The sequence below is a fragment of the Monodelphis domestica genome, chromosome 3 (genome assembly GCF_027887165.1).
Source record: "Monodelphis domestica isolate mMonDom1 chromosome 3, mMonDom1.pri, whole genome shotgun sequence".
NCBI classification, from domain to species: Eukaryota; Metazoa; Chordata; class Mammalia; order Didelphimorphia; family Didelphidae; genus Monodelphis; species Monodelphis domestica.
The window spans coordinates 257624643-257651055 of NC_077229.1; the positions used below are offsets into that span (position 1 = coordinate 257624643).

A 26413-nucleotide genomic window follows, 5' to 3' on the forward strand; every position below is an offset into this window, starting at 1 on the left:
TGAAGACAAAGGATAATCTATAAGGAATATTTTAAAAAAGGTTATATATCTTATGAATTTATCATCAGAAAAGCATCCCCTTCAAAACCATGGTATTTAGGAACTACTTGAAAGACAGGCCCTTTATTTATGCTTTAAGTCTGATTCTGATCTGAGCCATATATCCTCTCTGCTCTAGGCTTTCAATTTTTTAATAGTATATCATTTTAATGACACCTTCCTCCTTTTCCATAAAAGATCAAGACTTAGCACTTACAGTATATACGTATTTTGTTTACCCAGTGTTGAATCAGCTATGCTAATTATAGTAGGAGAGCTCATAATTCATTTCCTGAAAGAAACTTGGCTATACCTTAAAGAAAACATTAAACAGGAAAAAAAATAATTATTTTAAAAGTACACCAAAGACTTCCGGTCAAGATGGCGGCTTAGAGAAAGCTAAAGTTCAGATCTCCAGAAACCCTTCTGTACCGAACTCAAACTGTATGCTCCTAAGGTACCGGAATTCAAAACAAACAACAGCATAGACCCCGGGAATCCACCTCCTGGACCTGGACCTGGATCAAAAGGTACGGCCCCCCCAAAAGCCAGAACACGAGATCACTCAGACCTAAGGGGTAGGCAGAAGGAAGGTCCCAGGACCCATCCCCCCAACCCAAAGCGCTGAGTCCGAGGCAGCAGAGGGAACCTCAGAGCCTCAGGGCCTGCTATCCTGAAAGCCACTTCCTGAAAACAACCTGACCCAGTCGAGGGGGCACCCAGACAGCAGGGAAACAGAGAGACGGGGGATCCTGTAAACCCCTGACCAGACCCTTCCATCTGAGTCTCACCAAAGGTCCCTGCCTCAGGGCATACTCAGTCCAAGGTTAATCCTATTAGGAGCCCTCAGAGCTCCAGGAAGCCACAGCTTCCCCCCCCCCCCCCCGCCCCCCAGAGAGCAGGGTCATCTGAAACAACAGTAACCCTCAGGGCTGGCAAAAGGGCATTGGAGCTGAAGGCCGCATCCTGAAAACAACCTGACCCAGTTGAGGGGGCACCCAGACAGCAGGGAAACAGAGAGAGACAGGAGGAGCCTGTAACCCCCTGACCAGATCCTTCCATCTGAGTCTCACCAAAGGTCCCTGCCTCAGGGCATACTCAGTCTGAGGTTAATCCTATCACCAGCCCTCAGAGCTCCAGGAAGCCACGGCCCTATCCCCCCCAGAGAGCAGGGTCATCTGAAACAACAGTAACCCTCAGGGCTGGCAAAAGGGCATCGGAGCTGAAGGCCACATCCTGAAAACAACCTGACCCAGTCGCGAGGGCACCCAGACAGCAGGGAAACAGAAAGAGATGGGGGGAGCCTGCAGCCCCCTGGCTGGATCCTTCCATCAGAGTCTCAAGGTCCTTGCCTCAAAGCATACTCAGTTCAACCCAGAGAAAGTTAACCTTATCAGGAGCCCTCAGAGCTGCAGGAAGCCGCGGCCCCTCCCCCCTCAGAGTGCTGGCTCTCCTGGCCAGCTAAGGCACAGAAACAAACACCCCGAGGAAAGGGCCGAGCCAGGCTCAGAGCATGGAAGTAAGTCAACAGAGAAGCATTGGGAGGGAACTGAGGAGGGCAGTAACAGGGAAACACCAACAATTCCTGGCTTCCCCGGGAAGACAGAACAACAACTGCATAGAATGGGCAATCTGCCTAGGGCTAAAACCTCTGAACACCAGACAGAGATAAGAAAAGCTAGTCCTCCCCACTCAGATAGAGATGGCAAACTCCACAGAAGCACAAAAGCCCCCACATTCCAAGAAAAACAAGAAGAAGGGGGCAACTTTGGACACATTTTATGGAGCAAAAATACAAAATACAGAGGAGATAGAAGAGGAAAAACAAGCAAATGCTCTGAAACCTTCCAAAGGAAATGGAAACTCTCCACAAACCCATGAAGAATTGGAATTGGAAAGGATCAAAAAGATGGAAGCCTTCTGGGAGGAAAAGTGGGAAATAATGCAAAAAAAATTCACACATCTACAAAACCAGTTTGACCAAAGTGAAAAGGAAAACCAGGCTTTAAAGGTCAGAATTAGGCAACTCGAAGACAACGAGCAGGTAAAAGAGCAAGAATCAAAGAAGCAAAGCCAAAAGATCAAGAAATTAGAAGAGAACATAAAATATCTCACTGAAAAAGTGACAGACTTGGAAAATAGAGGAAGAAGAGATAATTTAAGAATAATTGGACTTCCAAAAAAGCCAAAAATAAACAGCAAACTCGACATCTTAATACAAGATATAATCAAAGAAAATTGCCCAGAGATTCTAGAACAAGGGGGCAATACAGCCACTGACAGAGCTCACAGAACACTCTCTACACTAAATCCCCAAAAGACAACTCCCAGGAATGCAATTGCCAAATTCCAAAGCTCTCAAACAAAAGAAAAAATCCTACAAGAAGCCAGAAAAAGACAATTTAGATATAAAGGAATGCCAATCAGGGTTACACAAGACCTTGCAAGTTCCACTCTGAATGATTGTAAGGCATGGAACATGATTTTCAGAAAGGCAAGAGAGCTGGGTCTTCAACCAAGAATCAGCTATCCAGCAAAACTGACTATATACTTCCAAGGGAAAGTATGGACATTCAACAAAATAGAAGATTTCCAAGTTTTTGCAAAGAAAAGACCAGAGCTCTGTGGAAAGTCCGATATCGAAAAAAAAAGAGCATGGAATACCTGAAAAGGTAAATATTAAGGAAAGGGAAAAGGAGAAAAATGTTATCTTTTTCTTTTACCCAAACTCTCTTCTTTAGAACTACATTTCTATCAATCTATGTATACTAACATGTGGGGAAAATGTAATGTGTAAATAGGGGGAAAAGAAAGACCAAATGGAATAATCTTTCTCACACAAAGATTCACACGGGGAGGGGAGGGGAAGAAAACTCCTATAAGAAGGAGAGGAAGAGAGTTTTTACTTAAACCTTACTCTCAGGAAAATCAACTCTGAAAGTGAAGAAAATCAAGATCCATTGGGATCGTGAATTCTATCTTACCCAACAAGGGAAGGGAGAAGGGTAAACCAAGGGGGTAGGGGGGAGGGAACAGAAAAAAGGGGGGGAAGAAGAGGGGGGGAGGGGTAGGGAACAAAAAGGGAGGGAGTAGAAAGGGAAACATATCAAGGGAGGGGACAAAGGGGACTGATGTAAAGTAAATCACTGGACTAAAAGGTAGCGCTGAAGAAGAAAGGTTAGAATTAGGGAAGGATATCAAAATGCCAGGGAGTCCACCAGTGACAGTCATAACTTTGAACATGAATGGGATGAACTCACCCATAAAATGTAGATGAATAGCAGAATGGATTAGAATCCAAAACCCTACCATATGTTGTCTTCAAGAAACACACATGAGGCAGGTAGACACCCACAAGGTCAGAATTAAAGGATGGAGTAAGACCTTCTGGGCCTCAACTGACAGAAAGAAGGCAGGAGTGGCAATCATGATATCTGATAAAGCCAAAGCAAAAATAGACCTGATCAAAAGGGATAGGGAAGGTAATTATATTTTGTTAAAAGGGACTTTAGATAATGAGGAAATATCACTAATCAACATGTATGCACCAAATAATATAGCACTCAAATTTTTAATGGAGAATCTAGGAGAATTGAAGTAAGAAATAGACAGTAAAACCATATTAGTGGGAGACTTAAACCAACCTTTATCAAATTTAGATAAATCAAATCAAAAAATAAATAAGAAAGAGGTAAAAGAAGTAAATGAAATCTTAGAAAAATTAGAATTAATAGACATATGGAGAAAAATAAATAGGGATAAAACATTAACTGCTCATGGATAGGACAAGCCAATATAATAAAAATGACCATCCTAGCCAAACTTATTTATCTATTTAGTGCCATACCCATGGAACTCCCAAAATCTTTCTTTACTGATTTAGAAAAAACCATAACAAAGTTCATTTGGAATAACAAAAGATCAAGGATATCCAGGGAAATAATGGAAAAAAAAACACAAATGATGGGGGCCTTGCAGTCCCAGACCTTAAACTATATTACAAAGCAGCAGTCATCAAAACAATTTGGTACTGGCTAAGAGACAGAAAGGAGAATCAGTGGAATAGACTGGGGGCAAGAGACCTCAGCAAGACAGTATACGATAAACCCAAAGATCCCAGCTTTTGGGACAAAAATCCACTATTCGATAAAAACTGTTGGGAAAATTAGAAGACAGTATGGGAGAGATTAGGAATTGATCAACACCTCACACCGTACACCAAGATAAATTCAAAATGGGTGAATGACTTAAACATAAAGAAGGAAACCATAAGTAAATTGGGTAAACAGAATAGTATACATGTCAGACCTTTGGGAGGGGAAAGACTTTAAAACCAATCAAGACATAGAAAGAGTCACAAAATGTAAAATAAATAGTTTTGACTACATCAAATTAAAAAGCTTTTGTACAAACAAAACAAATGTAACTAAAATCAGAAGGGAAACAACAAATTGGGAAAAATCTTCATAAAAACCTCTGACAAAGGTTTAATTACTCAGATTTATAAAGAGCTAAATCTATTGTACAAAAATCCAAGCCATTCTCCAATTCATAAATGGGCAAGGGACATGGATAGGCAGTTCTCAGATAAAGAAAGAAAAACTATTAATAAGCACATGAAGAAGTGTTCTAAATCTCTTATAATCAGAGAGATGCAAATTAAAACAACTCTGAGGTATCACCTCACACCTAGCAGATTGGCTAACATAACAGCAAAGGAAAGTAATGAATGCTGGAGGGGATGTGGCAAAGTAGGGACATTAATTCATTGCTGGTGGAGTTGTGAACTGATCCAACCATTCTGGAGGGCAATTTGGAACTATGCCGAAAGGGCGATAAAAGAATGTCTACCCTTTGATCCAGCCATAGCACTGCTGGGTCTGTACCCCAAAGAGATAATGGAGAAAAAGACTTGTACAAAAATATTCATAGCTGCACTCTTTGTGGTAGCCAAAAATTGGAAAACGAGGGGATGCCCATCAATTGGGGAATGGCTGAACAAATTGTGGTATATGTTGGTGATGGAATACTATTGTGTAAAAAGGAATAATAAAGTGGAGGAATTCCATGGAGACTGGAACGACCTCCAGAAAGTGATGCAGAGTGAGAGGAGCAGAACCAGGAGAACATTGTACACAGAGACTAATACACTGTGGTATAATCGAATGTAATGGACTTCTCCATTAGTGGCGGCGTGATGTCCCTTTACAATCTGCAGAGATCTAGGAGAAAAAACACTATGCATAAGTAGAGGACAAACTGTGGGAGTAGAAACACCGAGGAAAAGCAACTGCCTGAATACAGCGGTTGAGGGGACATGACAGAGGAGAGACTCTAAAGGAACACTCTAATGCAAATATTAACAACATGACAATGGGTTCGAATCAAGAACACATGTGATACCCAGTGGAATCACGTGTCAGCTATGGGGGTGGGGGGGAGGAAAAGAAAATGATCTTTTTCTTTAATGTATAATGCTTGGAAATGATCAAATAAAATATTATTTAAAAAAATAAAAAATAAAATAAAAGTACACCAAAAAGTTAAAAACAAGACATTAGAAATCTTTTGGTTTTCATTGACCATCTGATGAAATATCACTAGGTGAGGATTGGACTTGGGGATAATTATGTTGTACTGATTTGATTTGAGGAAATGTCATCAGTGTATATTAAATAATTCTAAAACACTTCTTCCTTTCTAGCTGAAATGTCTATTATTTCTAGCCACCATTCCCTCATCTGTAAAATGATGGGATTAGACTAGATGATTTTTAGTCTTTTCAAATTCTAAATCACATAATCCTATCATCCTAGAGTAACATGGTGATCATAGAAATGTGACCTATCCTCAGAGAAATTCTGTGACTTTTTCAAAGGTATCCTACCATTCTGTGATGTTCTATGGTAAATTAAAAAATGAAGCAGCCTGTCTTTGTAATACTTTTTTTTTTTAATTTTAGTTGTTTATGGAAAGCTAATGCTGCACAGTTGAGCTTGAAGATTCTTTCCTCTAACGTGGTGACTTATGATTGTGCTTTTAGAAATGTCATTTTAAAAATCATAAAATACTTGGAGAAGTGTCAGAATTATTTTTTTAAAGTTTAAGGGAAAATAAATAAATAATGTATCTAGTAACTATGACAGAACAAAGTGTAGAATTTGTTGGAATTTTGATCACATATACACTTGGGTTCATACTACAGCTCATGAAGGCATTAGAAGGAGATGTAAAGGTTCTATTGGATAGGGCATTAGATTTGGGATTTTGGAGTTTGGAAGAATTTTCTTAATTCAATCTTCACAGTCAATTTCCCCACAAAAAGGGAATATGAACAATATTTCCATAATTTAATATTTTTCTGAAAGACTTTCATTATATTGACTACAACGATCTTAATTTTGTGGTCTAGAGATGATGCTTTTTTGAACAGGTTAACATGTATCTTGTCCCACAGAGCGGGCTCCAGTAATTAATGACACTGGCCCTGCTACATAGTTAGCTCCTTGACTATTCTTAAACTTACATCCTTGTGGCATATGCAGTTTGGGGATGGAATTTTACTACTGTTCCTATATATTTGGGAGATTGATAGAGTTGAAAGGAGCAGAGTGTAGCATCACTGTGTGTGTATGTGTATGGGCATGATCATGGAATATTTAGTAAGACTTTTACTATACCATTAACATATGTTAGTGTTGAAAACAAATATTTCCAAGGATACCATTAGTGTGGGTCAATCTTCTTTAATTTAAAAGAATCCTAGACTTACATCAGGATGGTTATGAAGGGAAAAATTGATAAAAATCAATAGCATGTGGTCTGGAGTTAGAAACACAGTAGTGGACTATGTTAGATAGAATGACAAAATAAAATAGCTTTTTATTCATAGTAACATGTTTCCCCATGTGGCAAAAACTGAGGCTTGCCATATTTCCCAAATAAACAAAGTATCTGATTATTTACTGGGGAACCTTTTGGTTCTCCTAAATAAACCATCCACTCCATCCCTGAACCTGAAACATTCTAGAACCTGTGAGGTTTTAGCAAAATGCAATTTACCAGTAAATATTTTTTTCAGCTTAATCTTGTCTTGAGAAAGGATCAATCTAAATGCATTGCTGGTGGTAGTCCAACATGTTTTTTTTTTTGGTGTCTATATCTTGTAACATGATTTTATGTAGTTATAGAGCTTTATGATCAGACTTTAAGAAGATCTGCTTTTCAATTAGAAATCTGCTGGTTCAAGCCCCAGTGCCATACATGGGTTTTAGACTCTATATTGTTGATACTCCCAGACATCATGCAGAGATAAAAACCTATAGTTGGGCAATATTTCTATGGGAACATCTGTGCATACATGTATCTATTTTGCACTATCTATTCATATACATAAGTGCACATATGTATCATGTATATATCCATATGTATTTAATTGTAAAAATTGCCCAGTAAAAAAGAATTCTAAGTGAACATTCTTCTACGATAGCAGAGTAAGAAGCAAAGAACAGGATAGATTAATGAGTTCCACATAGTAAAGAAGTTTTGATTTTTTGTGTTTTTTGACAGAAGGAGTTCTTAAATATTGGAATGAATTTTTATGAGATATCCTTTGGTGATTTTCTAAAAGTACATAGAGTCTTATCAGCTTAAAATGATTTTCTTAGGATGAACTATAAGGCTGGTGGATTTCTCAAGTTCCCTTGCAAACCTGTGGCAATGATACAAGGTTAAGTTTCTCAAAATTGTCAAAGAGGAATGTGGTGGGTTTATTTTTGTTTAAAATTTGTTAGCTTGTAAAAATCCTTATTTCATAAAAAAGAGTGGAAGTGCCTGAAATGCTTCCTAATAAAATAACTCTTTCAAGGAATTAGGTGTGAAGGATGGAAAAACTACATGCTCTCATAAGCAGCCCCACACATAACTTTACTTTTCATTTTCTCTGACATTCTTCTTGTGTGACCTTGAATGACCACTCTGAAAATCTCTGGGCATTTCCTTCATAATATATAAAATGAGGGGTAATTTTCAAAGGTGGCACCTTGGATCTTTATCCAGCCTTGGAGTCAGGAGGACTTAGGTTTAAGTTCTGCCTCTGACACATAATCATTATACTTCTGGAGGAAAAACCTTCCTTTCTTGTTAACTTTCCTATTACTGTCAAAGTTACTGCAATCTCCCTAGTCAGCCAAGATTCACAGAATTTACCTCATCCTCTGTGACTCCCCCATATCTCATCTGTTGCATAGTCTTGTCAATTCTGCCTTAAGAATATCTCTCAGAAATTCCCCTTTCTCTCCTTTGAAGTGGCCCCCACCTTGATCCAGGCCAATATCACCTCATGCTTGAACTATTGCAATAACCTCAACAGATGGTTTCTCCGCCTCACATCTATCCTCTCATTCCAATCCACTTTCCACTCAGCTGACAAATTGATTTTCATAAAGTGAACATCTGCCCATGTCATCACTGCCCCCCCCATTCAGCAAGCTCTAATAGTTCATTATTATTTACTGGATCAAATTTAATAAAGACCTCTGTTTGATGTTCAAAGCCCTTTTTGACTTGAGCCATCCTATGTTTCCAATTTTCTTACACCTTACTTTCTTCATTGTATTTTATCTAGAGCGTTTCCCTTGAAGCTTTCAATCAAGTGCCATGGCTTTGTATAGAATTATTATTATGTAGAATTATCAGGCAAAGGTATAGGTTGTAAAAATAGTACCATTGAGAGGACTGGACTGATTTGGTTGTAGAGGAGGTAATTGACAGTCAGGGTTTCATAATCCTCGTATGAATTTCTCATTCCCTTTTAACTTTTTCTTTTGTTTTTAATACACAGAACTTTATAAGACATTATCTTCTTTCATATGTCTTGTTGGTCAACAATTAACTAGCATAGAGTTAACAAGAATTAGGGTTTTAAGAAATACATATCTGGGGAGACATAGACAGTATTTTAAGAGAGTTTGTCTGAATGAGTATATAATGACCCAAGGAGATAAATTATATTTTGGAGGTAACCCAAAGGATTAGATTCCATCTGTATGAACTCAGAATGCTTAGAGATGGTGCTGAGCCATAAGTCACACTAGAAATCAACTTAATGAGTGCTGGGAAGAATATAAATCAGAAAAACTAAATTGGAAGGAATCCTAGAGTGTTTCTATCTCATTATTTCACAAATAAGGAAACTGAAATTGAGAGGATAAATGTCTTTTCCTAGACATGGAATTATACTTACTAGTTGTGCAACTTGTTAATTTGAGGCAAAGCTATAGCTAGACTCACAAGTCCCAACTCCCAGTTCAGTGGTATCTTCACTACACCATAGCATTCTTTAAATACTTCTATAGAGGCTATAGATCCAGTGGAAAGTTTCAAAACACATATATCAAAAAATATTTCTTTTGAATTTCTTTCTCCCTTAAATTTAAACAAAAGTTTTATTTCAGGAGATTAAAAAATATCCTTACTTCTCTGTAAAAGGAGATTAGATAGTATCACAAAAGGCAGTTTAATCCAAATTTTATGCTCTTGAATGAATGGTCTTGAAGAATAATTTTTGCCTGAATTATCCATATCAGCTCTCTATATTAATTAAATTGTGGGGATTATTACTCTATATTGCATTTAATTTTGAAATATGTCTTTGAACCCTTGTGCTTCAGTCATCTACATTAATTTATGTAGATTCCATGTAGATGTAGAATCCAGAAGATTCCATATCCAAAAATTCCCTAAGAGTCTTTTTTTTTCTAAAACAGATCTTTTCATAATTTTCTTATTTTTCAGAATCAAGAATCAAGAATCACTTTGTAAGAGTGATTAGGACTTTTAGCATGAGCCTGGAATTCAGTTCATAACTTAACATGCATTATTTTGCCTTATCAAATGTTTCTCCTATCTCTACGGTTAATAGATTTAGGACTAAATCTGTCATTTTTAGAACACGGTAATTGATGTAAACCAGTTGGCATCTACTTGGAACCTGAAAAGGCTCTAGCCTCTTTGTGTTTAACCCTTTAGACCAGTGGTGTCAAATATGCTACCAGGGAACATTCCAAATGGATCTGTAAGGAATCTACTCACCTGTCCAAATGATCTAGATCAGTGATGGTGAACCTATGGCATGGGAGACAAAGATGGCATGCAGAGTACTCTGTGGGCACATGTACCCCCTCCTCCCAGAGTTCATTACTACAAAGGCAGAGGGACTTGTGCCAAACTGCTCCCCTTCCCCTCTCCACCACACCTGATGATGTTTTTTCACACTCCTCACCCCTCTGTCCAGAACCCAATGGGAGTACCCAGGTGGTAAGGTGGATGGCTCATAGGCTGCAGAGATGGAGGGGAGCAGAGTGCTCAGGCCACTCCCCTCTCCCTCTTTATGCTTATGAAGACATTCCTCACTTCATCCACCTGTCTGCCCAGCAGTCCAATGGGAGCACTTTCTCCATCCCTGTTGTGGAGTAAGAGGTGGGGCAGGGTATGCCTGGAACTTGGTGGGGGGGCTCACATATCACTCAGTCTGGGAAGGTGGGATGGGGGCAGGACCTGACATTCCATCCCTTAAAGGTTTGTCATCACTGATCCATGGTTTTGGTTTTTTCCTCCACTTTCATAAGATTGATATAATTTATAATGAATTTAAGCTGGGATACTTAATGACTAGAATAAGTTGTCCAGAGCCTCCTGGGATTTGTATCTATTCCTCATCATATTCCCAGAGCTGCTATTCTCTTTTCTCCTACTAAAATACCTAAAGTTCAGTGACATGTTCCCAAAACAGGTTATAATATAATTGGTAAATAATTATAAAAATAATTAAAATACAATGAAACCTAGATAACATTACATTTTAGAAATAAGTCAATATTTGGCAGCAGGGATCCTTTGGTTTAGTGCCCCTATTTCTATCTGAGGTTGATATTTTAGGCATAGTAATATTTTTATCTTTGCACTGGTGCTCAGTGGATGGTGATATTAGGGGTTTAGAGCTACAGTGGAAAGAAGTTGTATATATGCTGAGTTTCAAAAGATCTGAACAGACAAGACAATAGGAAAATCATTTTACTTCATTCAATGATTTTAAACACTTTTCACATTTAATCTAATATCTATTATTGAATTAATTAAGACATGTTCTCACCTGGTTAAGTTATCAGAGGTGTGGTAATGAGCTGGTTTCAGCCTTAACTTCATGTATAAATAACTGTGATACAATGGGAAAAGCACAAAAAGGAAGTCTAATCAAAATGCTACCAGAAAATGGAAGAGGGGACTTATCCTGTTGGAAATGGGGAAGTATTGGTGATTTTCAAGGGGAAAATATATGTAAGGAAAACATAGTTTTAAGATGATTGATTTCCTCATCTCATGTAAGGTTTACATCAGATTAGATGGGAGCTAAATATAATACCATAACTACTGTTGGATGATAACTAAAAATGCCTCACCAAACTGATAATGATAACTATATCAGTAGTGATGCTTTTATTAAAGGACAATTGACTTTGTCTTCACTTATTCCCTTTCCCTATTCATACTGAAAAAAGAGAATTAAATAGAATTCAGACTGGCAAATAAGACTATTAAAAATGCAGATGTGCAATGTTATAAAATAATGAAAAAGCTCATTATAGTAATTATGCTTTACCTCTTAAAAACAATAATACTCACCTCGGGATGTTGGGGGGGGGGATATATATCCTTCTCATACATTTGCTAAATGTAACAGTTCAGATTCATTCATTTGCTCTAAAGTTCTGGCATCATAACCCCTCCTAAAAAGCATGGTTCTTTTCCATCCATTATTAACAATTTTTACATCCCTTTCTTTGTTCTCAAAATGTAAATCACAAATATCTATTACATGATGTATACTATCAGTTTGTGTGTGTCTGAGTGTCAGTATGTGTGTGATGAGATATTTTAATAAATATGAAAATTTAATTCATTTTATTTTGCTTTGCATTTTTAAATTTTTAAACTTTTTCCAGATTACATGTTGGTATAATATTTAATAATCATTTTCCAACACTTTGCCATCCATGTTCTCTCTCTCCCACTACTCCCCCTTCCACAAGACAGCAGGTAATATGATATAGGTTGTATATATGTTATTATACCATATATATTCCCACATTCATCATGTTATGAAAGAAGATAAATATTGCTTACATCAGAGAAAAATTCATGGAGGAAATAAAGTAAAGACTGGCATGCTCCATTTTGCATTCAGACTTCATTAATTCCTCCTCTGCCAGTAGATAGATGTTTTTGTCATGAATCCCTTGGAGTGGTCTTGGATCTTTGCATTGCTGATAGTGGTTGTCATTTACAGTTGATCAATATTCATTATTTCTGTTACTGTGTACAATGTTCTCCTGACTCTGCTCACTTCACTTTGCATCACTTCATATTATACTTTCCAGGATTGTTTTTTATGATCATTCCTGTCGTCATATCTTATGGAAAAATAGTATTCCATCACACCCATATACCACAACTTGTTCAGCCATTCCCCAATTGAAGGATATTCCATCAGTTTCCAGTTCTTGGCCACCATCAAAAAGTTACTATAAATATTTTGTACAAATGGGTACTTATCTTTGATCTCTTTGGGATGGAGACCTAGTAGAGGTATTGCTTGGTCAGAGAACTTTATATTATGTTATGAAAATATATTTACAGGAGGCAGATGAGTGGCTCAGTGGGTTGAGAACCAGGCCTAGAGATGGAAGGTCCTGGGTTCAAATTTGGCCTTAGGCACTTCCTAACTGTGTGACCCTAGGCAAGTCACTTAACTTCCAGTGCCTAGCCCTTACCACTCTTCTGCGTTGGGACCAATACAGTATTGATTCTAAGATGGGAGGTAAAGGTTTTAAATATATGTATGAAAATGAAGCTCTACATAATGAACAAAATATCTGGCTTTGAAATTCAGTTAGGTTGTTGTAGCTTTATGCTCATACTTTCAAGGTATTGATCACCAACAGCACTCACTTAGAATGCAATTACCTATAGCACCTGCTAGATAGTGTTTTGTGTAATGATAGCTTAAAATAGCTTTGATGCAAGAAATAAATTGGAGTTTATATATAACAGTAAGTGATTTATTTTATATGTATTGCTACTGAGCTCAATATCTATTCTACAGATCAGATTGGTGACTATTGTGAATCCAGAGAGGAAATTTCTGGATCTTCATGTAGAGATGAGGAAAATAGTTCTTTATTTTGGGGAGAAGGTTTAGAACTTTATCTCCTTAGAATTTTGCACCTTTGCACCTTCAGAGGAGTATTTCAGTGCCACATGAGTAGGATGCTTAACTTTTCTAAAATAGAACTTGAGACACAATGTGAAAAAGAATATTGTTTCTGCAAATTAATGATTAAAGTATCCTTCATTTCGTTGGTATGTATCTTATGAAATCTGAGTTATTTTGCAGATTTAAAGCAATTAGCAAAAACAGGCAATTCAGTAGTGGATTTCAATGAAGGTGCAGCTATTGCCTAATGAAGGCACCAGCTTTTTCTCTCAACTGGTGGCCTGCAAACACCAGATATAAGCAGAGACAACTGGCACCTTTTGACTGGTATTCTAAGCTGTTTATTCCACTTCTACTTGTAGAGCTGATTATCCTTGAGGAAAAATGAGAAAGGTGGAGTCAAGTGAGTCTCAATATTAAACAGTGTATAGGTTGTTTTTTTTTTCTTCAAATTATAACTGTACTACAAAATTGCTGGCAAAAAAAGTCTTAGATGTGGGAAGGAAAGGGGAAAATCAAATTATGTATTAACTCTCAGCCCCTGCAATGTCATTTTATTTTGAACATTTTCAGTAAAGGCACTGGCCATCCTGGGACATGCCACTGCACAATAAGTGTTTTTAATAAGAATGGGAAAGCAGTAGGGACACTAGGAATGTGATTAGGAATTGATTCAGGCTCCAGGAGGGCCTGGACAATTCATTCCAGCCATCAAGTATCCTTAATGGAGTCCCCTCTCTAAAGTATATCTATCTTATAATAATGGAGAAAAACCATAGATTAGTTGGGCAATCAAGTGGATTATTTTCAATTTGAAGTTTTTCTAGTCACTAGGGAATATTTTAAACCACAGGGAAACCCCAGATCTATTATAACATATATCAAAATGTGTAGCTCTAAATGAGGGGGTGGATAAACCTGTGAGATGAAAATGACTTTTTAGGTACAAGTGGGTGTTAAGGCCATGCTGAAGACACTATTATAGAAAAGGATGAAGTCAAGCAACTGGTCATGAGTTTGAATCTAATTCCAAAAGAAGAGACAGTTTTAAAAGAGAATAATATAGGTAAACCTTAGAAGCACTTATTCAGTAAGTTTCCAGCTCAATTCAAGAAAGCATAAAAGATAACTTATCCAGATGGAGGGCATAAATCGGACATAGGTAAAAGAATACACTTGACTATCTCATAACTGAATTCTAATACCTGATCTTGGTCTAAAAATCATGGTCATTCAAATGGCGCAAGGAGAGAGAACCACCGAAGGGATGAGTTTTTGTAGGGTGTGCTATGAAGTGGTCTGGGCTAGGGAAGAGCAATAGAGAGAAGAAAGAAACCATTACCCTTGGTTTATAATTGCACAGGGAAGAAAGTAGAGAAGTGCTGTCTGCCTTAGCAATAGAAAAAGTTTAAAGTAAAAGAGAATCATAATTATAATCATAATTACAGTCACCTCATTTTACAGATGAGAAAAAAACCAAGGCATAGTGATGACTTCTAACAGTTACACCATTATAGATAAAGGATTCTCATTTTTTTTCTCCGCTTCAAAGTCTCATCTCTTTTCTTTGTAGCATGCTTTTTCCATGATCTTTCTTTGTATTCTCATTTATTCCAGTCAAGTCAAGCATTGCATGTAAAATCCCAGTAAATAAACTTTGCCTCTTATTGTTTTTCCTCTTCTAAGTTTTTTTCTCAGGTTTTTGGGAAGGGTTAGAAGCAAAATGGTACCTTCAATCATCCAACTTCTCTGCCAGATTTGATGATCATTTGTGAGTGGGTCTGTATGTCTTCTGCTGCTATCTTAGCAAGAAAACTTTTTTTTCAGTCTGCTCCCTTTTTCATTCTACTCACATGACCCATCACTGTCTGCTTATTCTGGACTTATTGTACTGGCTGGAGCCAAGGGTAGAGAATGATTATACATAACTAAGCTTCTATTCCAAAGAACTGGAAGGTCATGACATTAAGACTCAGCCTTGCCTTAAATGTTTTTCATAAAGGTAGGGTCCTCCTAAACACTCTAGATCTAGAAGAGATCTGTACATTCCAATAGTGCTATGCTATATTCCCAAATGAACTGGGATATGTCATCTTTTTCAAATTGTATTGTTGCAGGAAAGGCTTGTATTTATTAATCACTGCATGGATGCAAATTTTTATGCTTGCTGCTATTTTTGCTACAGTAATATGGAATTTAACCAAGTTGAAAGTACTTAAAGAATTGTTATGCTTTTCTTCATTTGAGGGACATGAATGATCCTGAGTGGTACAGTAATATTCAAGAGGGGGTATTTAAATTAATGGGCAGTTTGGTGGTGTAATGGATAGGAACTCAGGAAGACCTGAGTTCAAATATGGTCTCAGCTCATAACAGCTGTTATGACCCTGGGCAAGTCATTTTACCCTATTTACCACAGGTTCCTCATCTATAAAATGAGCTAGAGAAGGAAATGTATACTAAATGCCAGAGATATGGAAAGATAAGGCATGAATACTACCCTGAGAGAACTTACAAATTTGGGGAGGTACATTATGATACATAACCATGTAACCCATTGTGTAGAGTGGAATCTCCATGTTTACCATTCCCTAAATTCAATCTTGGAGGCTTTCCACTCACCTTGATTCATTCCTTCACTTATTTCCTTTGGCAAACTTGAATTTGGGTTTATATTACCTCACCCTTTTTTCTTCCCAAGGACTCCCAAATTGGTCTTATATCTATAGAAAATGTAAAGGTATCTTAAGTTCCTATACAATTATTCCTCTAGCATTCCTATAAAAAGTCCTTACAGAATTCCTACATACGTTTAACAAGACAGACTATGAAACTTTAACTAGATAAAAAATGTGAAATAGAAAAATACCATACAGGGGAACAGTATAGGAGATTAGTATTTTTTTTAATTTTATTAGCATCTGAGCATTGAGGAGTGCAAAAAAAAATCTTCCTTTCTTTTCTGATGGATAACCATGTTTATAGGGACCTATTCAGTCAGCTCCATACTGATAATACTGGAAAGCAGTATAATAATGGAAAGCACTCATATTTTCCTTTTCATTAAACCCTTACCTTCTGTCTTAGTATTGATACTAAGTATTAGTTCCAAGGCAGAAGAGCAGGAAGAACTGTTGGGGTTAAGTGACTTACCCAGGATCACACAGCTTTGAATGATCAGGTCATATTTGAACCTAGGATTTTTCATCTCCAGGCCTGGTTATTTATCCACTGAACCACCTAGCTGTACTTCCATATTTTCTTGAAAGTCAAGAAATCCTTCCTTTCAGTGAACCTCACTATTCCAGGTATCTATACATACCTCTAGACATATAGTATTGACTATGTTAGCAACCTCTTAAAAGGGAAGAGGAAGCAATATAAAAAATAGAGCTCATATTTTGAGTGAAGGTCAAAGTCAAAGTCTAGGTTTGCTCTTACAAAATCATGGCTCCATTCCCTATTCCTCCTTGGCTCCAGTTCCTGTCTGGCTCAGGAAATTGGCATGTTCAGGAACTCCTTCTCTCCAGGAGGTTTGGTGCAAGACCATGGAAATCCAGGAATTTTGGAACTCTTCTTCAGTGCCCAGAATACTTCTACAACATTTCTACCTTCAGTTTACTCCATCAGCAAACTGATTTACTAAGACAGCACAATAAGAATAGGAGTTATAAAATACTGCTCCCTCATAAAACTGGGGCATACTCTCCCACAAATGCACATAGCCTCCATTAAAAAAGTAGTCACAAAATGAGAATACAATGAAAAGTGTTAGATTTATCTGTGGTTGGAATTGAATATATTAATCACCAGAGATTTAATTTCTAAATCCCAAAATGAATTACTAAAATAGAATGGAATTTATGATAGTTTTTTTACAATAGAGGGAAGATATTAAGGAAGAGATAAAAGGGGGAAGAGAGAGAGAGTGTACTCTGGCTTCCTCTGAGCCAGGTAGAAATTCTAAGCCCCAGCCAGGGGAAAGGAGTCTCAAGACAATGGGCCTTTCCTGGAGGTTCACACCTCCAGAAAGGGCAAGGAAACTAAGTCAGCCTTTACACTTATCACAGTGACAGTCTGAGGAAAGGAAAAGGAAAGCAGTCTGAGGTCTCCTGCATGAGGGTCCAGTTCCACAGGCAAGTGTCTTCACTCCAGGTCTGAGTGTCTATCTTCCAGTCTCTCCTCAAGTATCTGTCTTCCTGTCTCTCCTCCAAGTGACTCTTCTTCATTCTTCATTTCAAGTCACTGATTTCCAGTCCAGCTCCAAGTGACTGATCCTTCAATCTATTCATCTACCTACCTTGTGTGCCTCTGTTTCCTCTATTTAAAGATCTTTTTCTCTTGTGTCACCTCCCCTAAATTTTTTATGACTACCAATCACAGCAGACTCTCCTCTCCAGGACTTCCAAGTCTTTCACATGTGGGTCACAGACCTCCCACTTAATGCATGAAATGAATGTTTTCACCTTTTTGTTGTTAGTTCATACCTTCTTGTGGTTAAAATGGATATATCTACTTTAAATACTGAGTTAACACTTTGGGGATTCAGATCTAAAAATAGACTGGGTGTTACAATTTTATCTTCACTTTCAAGAAAAAGCTAAGTACCTTCATTGTTGCAATCAGGAGATAGCCAAATCCAATCTTCACAAAAGATGCTAGTGACTAGGGTAAAGCATTCCTGGTAATGCAGAATCCAAGAAGGGGCCTGACTTCACAGTCTTCACTCAGTTTCCCATGATTATAACATCTCCATTGGCTGCTTAGCCCAACAGAGTTCCCAGGATCTGTCTGCTTTTCTCAAAAGCTTTTCCTTTTCTTCTCTCATGGGAACCATTTCATGAAACTTCTTCTTTCATTGAGTGACTATCTCTGTCTTCCTTTTTGATTGAAGTATGTATATAATTCTTCATTCCTTGCTAAATGCAGTGTCCCCTATAAATTGAATAATTCTACCTCTAAATAATATGTTTAATAAAATTTGAAAGGGAAATAGAAAGCATCTCTTCTCTGTATTCCCCTGTGAACTATTTATTCCCCCTTAGATGCCAGGCTCTTTCTCCATATTTGACTCCTAGCTTGGAACTTGCTTGGACTGAACTCCTCTCTAGGACTTACTTAAAGATCTACAAAAGTATGTCAAATTTTTGCTTTCCAATTAATTCCACCCCTCTTTAATCCCATTAGGTAAAGGTGTTCACACATCACAAAGAGATCAGGGCATATAAACAGCTTTATAGTTAGTTTAACATCTTGTGATTACATTCTGGACCTTCTGGACTTGGGTTTTAATTAAAGGTCAGGTTTCCTACAGACTATCACTCTCTCAAAAGTTAAATGTTTACTATATCTAGGAAATCAACTGGAATGCTTTTGACAAAAGCATAGTCCAAACTTCAAGATAATGCTAGGGTTTGGTGTAGCCACAAACATTGTCATCTCAAATGTCTCTCTCAGTTTCTTGAACTAAAGATTCTCAGAAAAGTCCATGTATTTGGAACCATGCCCAAAGGACCATAAAACTATTTATACCCATTGACTCACCAATATCACTAGTAGATCTGTATCCCATAGAGATCAAGGATAGGGCAAAAGGAGCTACTTGTACAAAAATATTTATAGTAACTTGTATAGTAACTCTTTTTGTGGTGGCAAACTAGAAATTGAAGGGATGTTCATCAATTGGACAATTGTTGAATAAGTTGTGGTATATGATTGTAATAGAATTCTATTGTGGCATAAGAAATGACAAAGAAGACATTTATTTAAAAACCCTGCAAAAACTTATATAGAATTATGCAAAGTAAAATGAACAGAAATAGGAGAATATTGTATACAGGAATGGTAATAATGTAAAATGATCAATTGCAAATCAGAAATGCAAGGATCCAAGAGAATTCCAAGGGACTCATAAAGAAAAAGGCAATATACTGCCATAGAAGGAACTAATGAAGTCTAAATACAGATGAAAACAGACCATTCTTCACTTTATTTCCTTCATGAGTTTTTCTCTGGTGTCATCAATATATGTCTTCTTTCACAACACAATGAAAATATATATTGTATGATAACACAAGTGCAATGTATATCCTATTCCCTGCCATCTTGGGGAGAGTGGAGGATTAAGGTAAGGAGAGAACATAGATCACAATTGTCAGAAAATAATTCTTAAAAATATAGCAACATATCAACATTAAGTTAAAAAAAGAAATGTCAATGTGACTTACAATTAGGAAAAAAATTCTTTCTCCCCTATCATATATGTGTGTGTGTGTCTGTATATACACACAGACACACACACACACACACATATATATGTGTGCATGTATGTATGTGTGCATGTTTCTCCACTCTTGAGATATTAATTACTTGAGAAGAGGGGCTCTGATTATCTTAGGGCCCTGTTGCTAAGATCTAAAACAGCTTAATTTAAGGAGAATCAAAAAGGTTTTTTTACTCACCAGTTCTTACAGCTGTAAATTTGAAGTCAGGTAAAAAAGAAAACAAAACTGACTGATAGGCAAGTAATAAAGCAAAGAGATAAAGGAAAGAGATTTCACAGAAGTCTTTTGAAGGTTTCTCACCAACTTTGTGAGGTCTCCATAAACTGTAAGATTTAAAATGGTTGAGGTCTTAAACTGCAGTGATTAAAATAGTGGAAGATATAAATTGTGATAGATATAAGAGAGGGTGAGTAAATTTGACCGCAGAAAATATGTTTCACTACAGTGTCTTGGTTTTTAAATCAAATATAAGGTGGTCGCCAGGGAAATATTCCCAATTATTCAAATACCCAGGTCAACTGGGTTTTATAGATATTTTAATTAATACAAATGTGGAATTAAAGAAAAGAGAGAAAGAGAGAAAAAGGAAATAAGTATGAAGGGCCTTAAGCCAACATGGCCTAGACCTGAGTCTTAAGAGAGAGAGATCAGTCAGTCAGTCTTTTAACACTCACCACAAGGTCTGCCTAAGCAAGGATTCTAGTGACACCAGGCCAGCATCATCTCAGCTGCTTTCACCAGCTCCCTCCTCCATCTGAATGTTTCAGAATCAGTCCTTCCTCAATCTGAATGTTTTAGAATTCCTCTCCTCAATCTGAATGTTTCAGAATGACCTCCAGCTCTTCTCTGAGCTCCTTATTTTTAAGGGCAAAATCTCCTATGTCACCTCCCCTAAGTTCTTCCATCTACCAATCACTGTAGATGTTTTCCAAAAGACAGCCCATTTTGAATTCATAGCTGAGTAGGTTAATCTCTTTAGTAAGTCAGAAAAAAATGCTGCTGTGTCGACTAATTTCATTAAGAGAAACCTCTAAGTAAGTTTTCACCTTTTAGGTCTAAATAGTTTACAAGTTGCCCCACCTTTATAGGCACTTAGCATCCCATTGTATCAATTCCAAAAACAGGCATGGCTCAAAGAACTCCTTTCCTTTATAAATATGGTTTTCAAGTACTTTCATTGTTTAGCAAAGAGTTTTCTGCCCTAAAGCAGTCTTAAGTACTGGTTGAATGGAGGTCCTTCCATAGCAAGGAGTTTTCTCCCCTAAAGCAGTCTTAAGTAGGGGTGGAGTAGGGATACTCCCATAGCAAGGAGTTTTCACATTCAAGTAGAGTTCTCACTATCTGGTAGAGAATTATTTCAAGTAGGGAATTGGAGGATTCCTCAATGTAGAGTAAAATTTTTAACATTCATAAGTCTGTGAAATTTTAAGGTTTACATCTAGTATATAGTTGGGACTTAAGAATTGCTTGTTGATTGATTATTATATGATCTGATACTTAAAGTATCTGAAAATGAGCTGAAATTCTGATTGAATATCTAGTAAAAATACTATTTTTGGAAGCCAATGGAACAATAAAAGGAGAGAACAATCATTTTGTTCTTCTCTTCTTCTAATCTGTGGTAGGAATTTTTAAAAAATAGAAAAAAGCTCCTGAATTATCTTAATATTCTCATGTATAATGTGCAAGTAAAATGAAAGGAAATTATATTAAGGTTAACAGCTTAATCCCAAATAAGGAAACCTTTATTTCTTCTATTATCCCATGCCCCTTTTTTATTGTACTTTTACTATAGGAACTGAATTGTTAGCATTTACTTTATCCATGTTATTGTATTTTATTGTTATTGCTCAGAGATGGCATTTGCCATTAGTCATTAATTCTAAAAAGAAAATATGGAAGATAAAAAATGGAAGTAAGGTATAATGTAAAACACTAAGATTTAAAAATACTGAGATCAAAGTTCTGCCAAATTTTTGCCACTGACTGAGGAAAATAGGTGGTGTGGTGACTAGAACACTGGACTTGGAGTCAAGAAGACATGAATCCAAATTCAGTTTCAGATACTAGCCATATGAAGCTGGGCAAGCCACCTAATTGCTATCTGCCTCAGTATTCTCGTCCCAAAATAGGGATGATAACATGTATCTCCCAGGGTTGTTGTGAGGATAAAGTGCAAAAATATTTGTAAAGCATTTTGTAACTTTATAGCACTATATTAATACTAGTTATTATTGTTGTTGTTATCATTATTAATTATTAGTTATTATTAACTTGGCATACAAGTTTAGGCATGTTGCTTATTATCTTGGTTTCATTTTGCTACTTTGCAAATGGAGAGATGAAGTTCCTTCCACCTCTAAAATACTGTGTTGTTTGATTGTTCATCTTTACAAATCATCTATGTGAGTTGTATACAAACTTCTCTGTATCTGCCATTCTGAATGAATGAATAAAGAATACTAAATGTTGTCTATTAAAAACTGTTCTAAATTTTGGAAGGGTAAATAGAAAAGCCAGATAATCCTGGGTCACACTCTAATAGAGAGGAGAACACATGTAGATTTCAGATGCAAATAAAATGGAAGGTCCCATATTACTTGGGATATAATGGTAAAACAGATGATAGTTTGATATTATTTCCACTGATAGGACCATCTCCAGTTCTTCTAAGAACCCATGAGATAAAACCAACACAGATAGCTTCTCTGGATGGTAACTGTGGAAATCTGCCTGAAAGAGTCTGGGTCTGGGACAATTGGAATTTTTAGGTTTTGTGGACTCAGATCATCTCCATCAGAGTCTGGGGAGACATGGAATTTAAGGTGGTAGTGATTTGAATCATCATGGATTTGACCCTTCCTCCCTTAGGTCTCTCCCTTAGGGTGCTTTACTGGTAGGCTAGCTGGGGTGGCAAATGACAGGGATGGCTGCCTCTTCTCCATATGGATATATGAAGAATAAAGGAATAATGTATTTTTATTAATTATATGACTGATGTAAAGGAAAGGGAAACTCAAGTGTAGACATCAAATAAATCTCAGGGATGTGATTTGTACTCCCTCTGTTCTCTTATTAAGATTTCATAAGTAAAGAATAAATATCACCTCCTCCTTTGAAGTGGGGTTAATCTCAATATTTATTTATAATTTTCTCCTTAAATCTCCTCTGCAAATAAGCAGTCTCAGCAAGTTTCTTCTCACCCCCATCAAGAGATCAGACCTGACTTCTTCCTGGTAACCACTTCCATTCTAAATTAACATTTGGGATCCATTTTGGCAGTGACACTAAGTCCAGTGGCAAATTTTATGTAGCCATTGTATATCACATCACTGGTCAACACATCATTTGTGAAGACATTGTAAGGGGAATGCCCTGAAAGCGCACCCTGGCTCTCCTAACTCCCAACAGGCCTGTTTGAAACCCTATGAACAGTGCCTGGATTGCTCCTTAGGTACTTTTCAGTCAAATTATCCTTTTGGTATTTGAGTTGACATTTTATTAAGCTTTTCTAAATTTGTTTACTAATGTTTAGAGAGAAGAGACATTTTTATGAGTACTACAAAATGATCCCAGACTACTTTAAAGGACATACTATAATTTATGTTGACTCATCAGATCCTCATGCAACTCTGATTTGTCTCTGCTATTTATAGCATGTCCATTATAGATAATGATGGTTTATTTACATTTATTAAAAAGAAAAAGTGGGAAAAGATTGAAAGCTCAGGGTCATGTATCTTTCTCCCATCTCTGTCTCATGGCCTTCTGGGGTTAGTAGCCCTTTGAAATTCATCTTTTCCCTCATCAAGGCTTATGTATCACTCCTGGAAAATTCCTGGCACTCTGCTCAATCCCGCAAGCCATCCTCGATGTATCTGGACCTTCCCCTCATCGGTCATGAAATTATTTTTCTTCTATACTCCTTGGGTAGGCCTCTCTATTTTTCAGAATACTTTATCAAAGTAACTAATGATCATATAAAACTGTCAAACTGGATGGGAAGTAGGAAAGAGCTGATCTTTCATTTATAAGCCAAGTTACCAAACAGAGGCATGTGGTGTGTGTGTGTGTGTGTGTGTGTATTTGGGTGCAAATGGGAAGAGATAACCTATTCCACTGTGTCTATCTAATACACCCAAACAATTGGAACATTTGGTCCATTCATGAGGATTAGAGGACTAAAAAGTCTATATATAATCCTGTGGAATTTAAATTATTACAACTATGGAATTGGAAAGACTTTTAAGATGATCAATCTAGTCCTAGTCCTTCATTTTATAGATGAGGAAAGAAAAAAAATGGAACTGAAAGCGAAGGGATAATTATAGATGTCTATTTTTTCCTCCATCAGTATTTTTAAGACTTAAAGATGGTCTAGATTTCTTTAAGTTCAGTACCTTGCTGTGAGAAGGTGTTGGATGATTGTGAGAAATAGAAGGCCTATGGAGGAAAAACTCACAATCATCCAACACATTCTCCCAACAAGGTACTGAACATAAAGAAATCTAGATCATCTTTAAATCTTAAAAATTCATAATAAGTTTAAAGACAGGCCAACACTGATAAAGAGACCTCCCAGCCATCCCAGTTGATAGACAATAGGGATATCCCCCCCCATTGAGCAGAGTTGGGGTACTTCCCATGAAGCTAGCTGGACAAATTTCTTCAATGGTAGTTAAGAATTTGCATTGATAATAACAATGAAAAAATCATGTGATATTTACAGATGGATTTCTTCAACACAGCTGCGAGTTTGATATCTCCTTCCTCATGATGAGGGAACTGATGTGCATAGAAGTAAATCTATTTGCATTGGCACATAACTAAGCATTTTACCACCACACTAGGAAATCGCTGCTACTTCCTTTCAGATCTCCCCCAAAAAAGATAATCTGGGGTGCAGAAAGTATAGTTTTGCCAATGCTGAATCTTCAACCCCCACCCCACCAAATGCCAGTTGCTTTCAAGGGTATTCTGACCCTACTCTAAAGAATACTGCAATTGATTGCTTACTAATGAACAAGAAAAAAAGGAGGCTAAGCAGAGTTGCTCTAAATAGGTCTTATAGTTTGAAGAATTCATTGTTTTTTGATCATTTTGGTCATATCTGACTTCATGACCCCATTTGTGGTTTTCTTGGCAAGGATATTAGAGTGATTTGCCATTTCCTTCTCCAGGCTATTTTACGGATGAGGAAACTGAGGCAAACAGGGTTAAAGTGACTTGCACAGAGTCATACAGCTAGGAAGTATCTGAGGTCAGATTTGAAATCAGGATGATGAGTCTTTTTGACTCCAGGCCCAGCCTTCTATCCACTGACCACCAAGCTGCCCACATGCCATTTAGAGCTGAAGAACTTATCTGAATGACATAGCCAGAATCAATGCCTTTATGTTATACTTGCTCTCTAGTGGGAGTATAATTAGCCACTTTCAAGGAAGACATAAGGAGAGTGGCAAAAGTTGGAAATCACTCTAAGAGTTAAAAATGGAAGGAGGAGAAAGGTCTTCTCTCTCTTTAGGTATACACTATCTCTGAGAAACCCATTGTGCTTTAAATTATTGATTTTAAGTTGAGACTCTTGAAAGCTACTGCAAAGGAATTATTCATTTGGTCATCTGTTGGAGCTATAGATCTCACTAGAAGCTAGGAACTGAAATGAGCATGCTTTTGCTCAAGTAAATATTTTAGGTACTAAGAAGAGATGTACATCTAACTTTCCAAATGAAGTAGTTTAGTTCAATGTTCTTTGTGTCCAATGTCAAAATGTGTATAATTCTATTGGTAATAGAAGGTTCATTCCATTCCATTTTAATTTTTTTACATCTACCATTTAATTAAGAATTTAAAAATCCAAATTTAATTAAATAGTGAAACCAAAAGAGTAACATTTCACTGGGGTGTAGGGAATGATTCTTTATGTCTTATTCCTGTGGTTTTATCTCATAGGAATACTAATCTCACTTCCCCATGAAAACTTAAGAGTGTTGCACATTTTTTATTTATGAGCACTGAGCCCCAATTATGCTCTAAAGCAAAGTACAAAAATGGCAAATTGAGGCTTTACTTTAAACAATTAGACTGCTTTTAAAATATTTTTGTTTCTGCTTTTAACATATCCTTCAGAATCATTAGGCATTTTGCCCAGAGTTACTGTCTAATGTCCTGTATCCCAAGGATTATATTTTTGGGGTTAGGAAATAGTGGTTTCACAAAGACTCCTACAGCTTTTGATCAATGTATTAAGAACCTATTTCCAACTCCAGAAATACTAAGTTGCACTCAATGTTTGAGAAACTGATTCGCTAGATGGTACCCAACTTTAGGAGGCCCCAGATAGTTCCATTTTTAGGACTGGAGTAGAGAGAATTTAGTTCAATTTAGCAAGTATTTAATAAGGATCAACCATATATACCAGACACTTTGAATAGAAGATGAAAAATTACTCAATCCTTTAACCATCGGAGCTTATAATTTTCTACATGGATAAGATACAGATCAATGACTACAACAAAAGTTAGCCTACAAGAATCCATAGAAGTTAAGCAGAATGGAATGAAAGGTTCAGGGAAGGATGAATCATTTCTAGACATGAGGAATTAGAGAATGCTTCATAGAGAAAATGGCAATGGAATTTGAGGGAAGGGAAGGATTTCGATAAGCAGATAAGTGGCAGGGGTAGGGGGTGGTCACATACCATTGCATGACTATGGAGTGGTGTGTGCAAAAGCACTGTTTTGTTTGATTGTTCCTTGCCCTGGGAATGGAGGGTAATGCAGTTTGCCTAGAACATGTCATTTAGAGCACATGATTC

General features: G+C 37.0%; 1 protein-coding gene across 6 annotated transcripts in view; it reads left to right on the forward strand.

The window, feature by feature from the left end:
• Window positions 1–26413, forward strand: part of PIEZO2 (piezo type mechanosensitive ion channel component 2) — a 551033-nt gene that overhangs the window by 53412 nt on the left and 471208 nt on the right. The gene's annotated exons all lie outside the window — the stretch shown is intronic.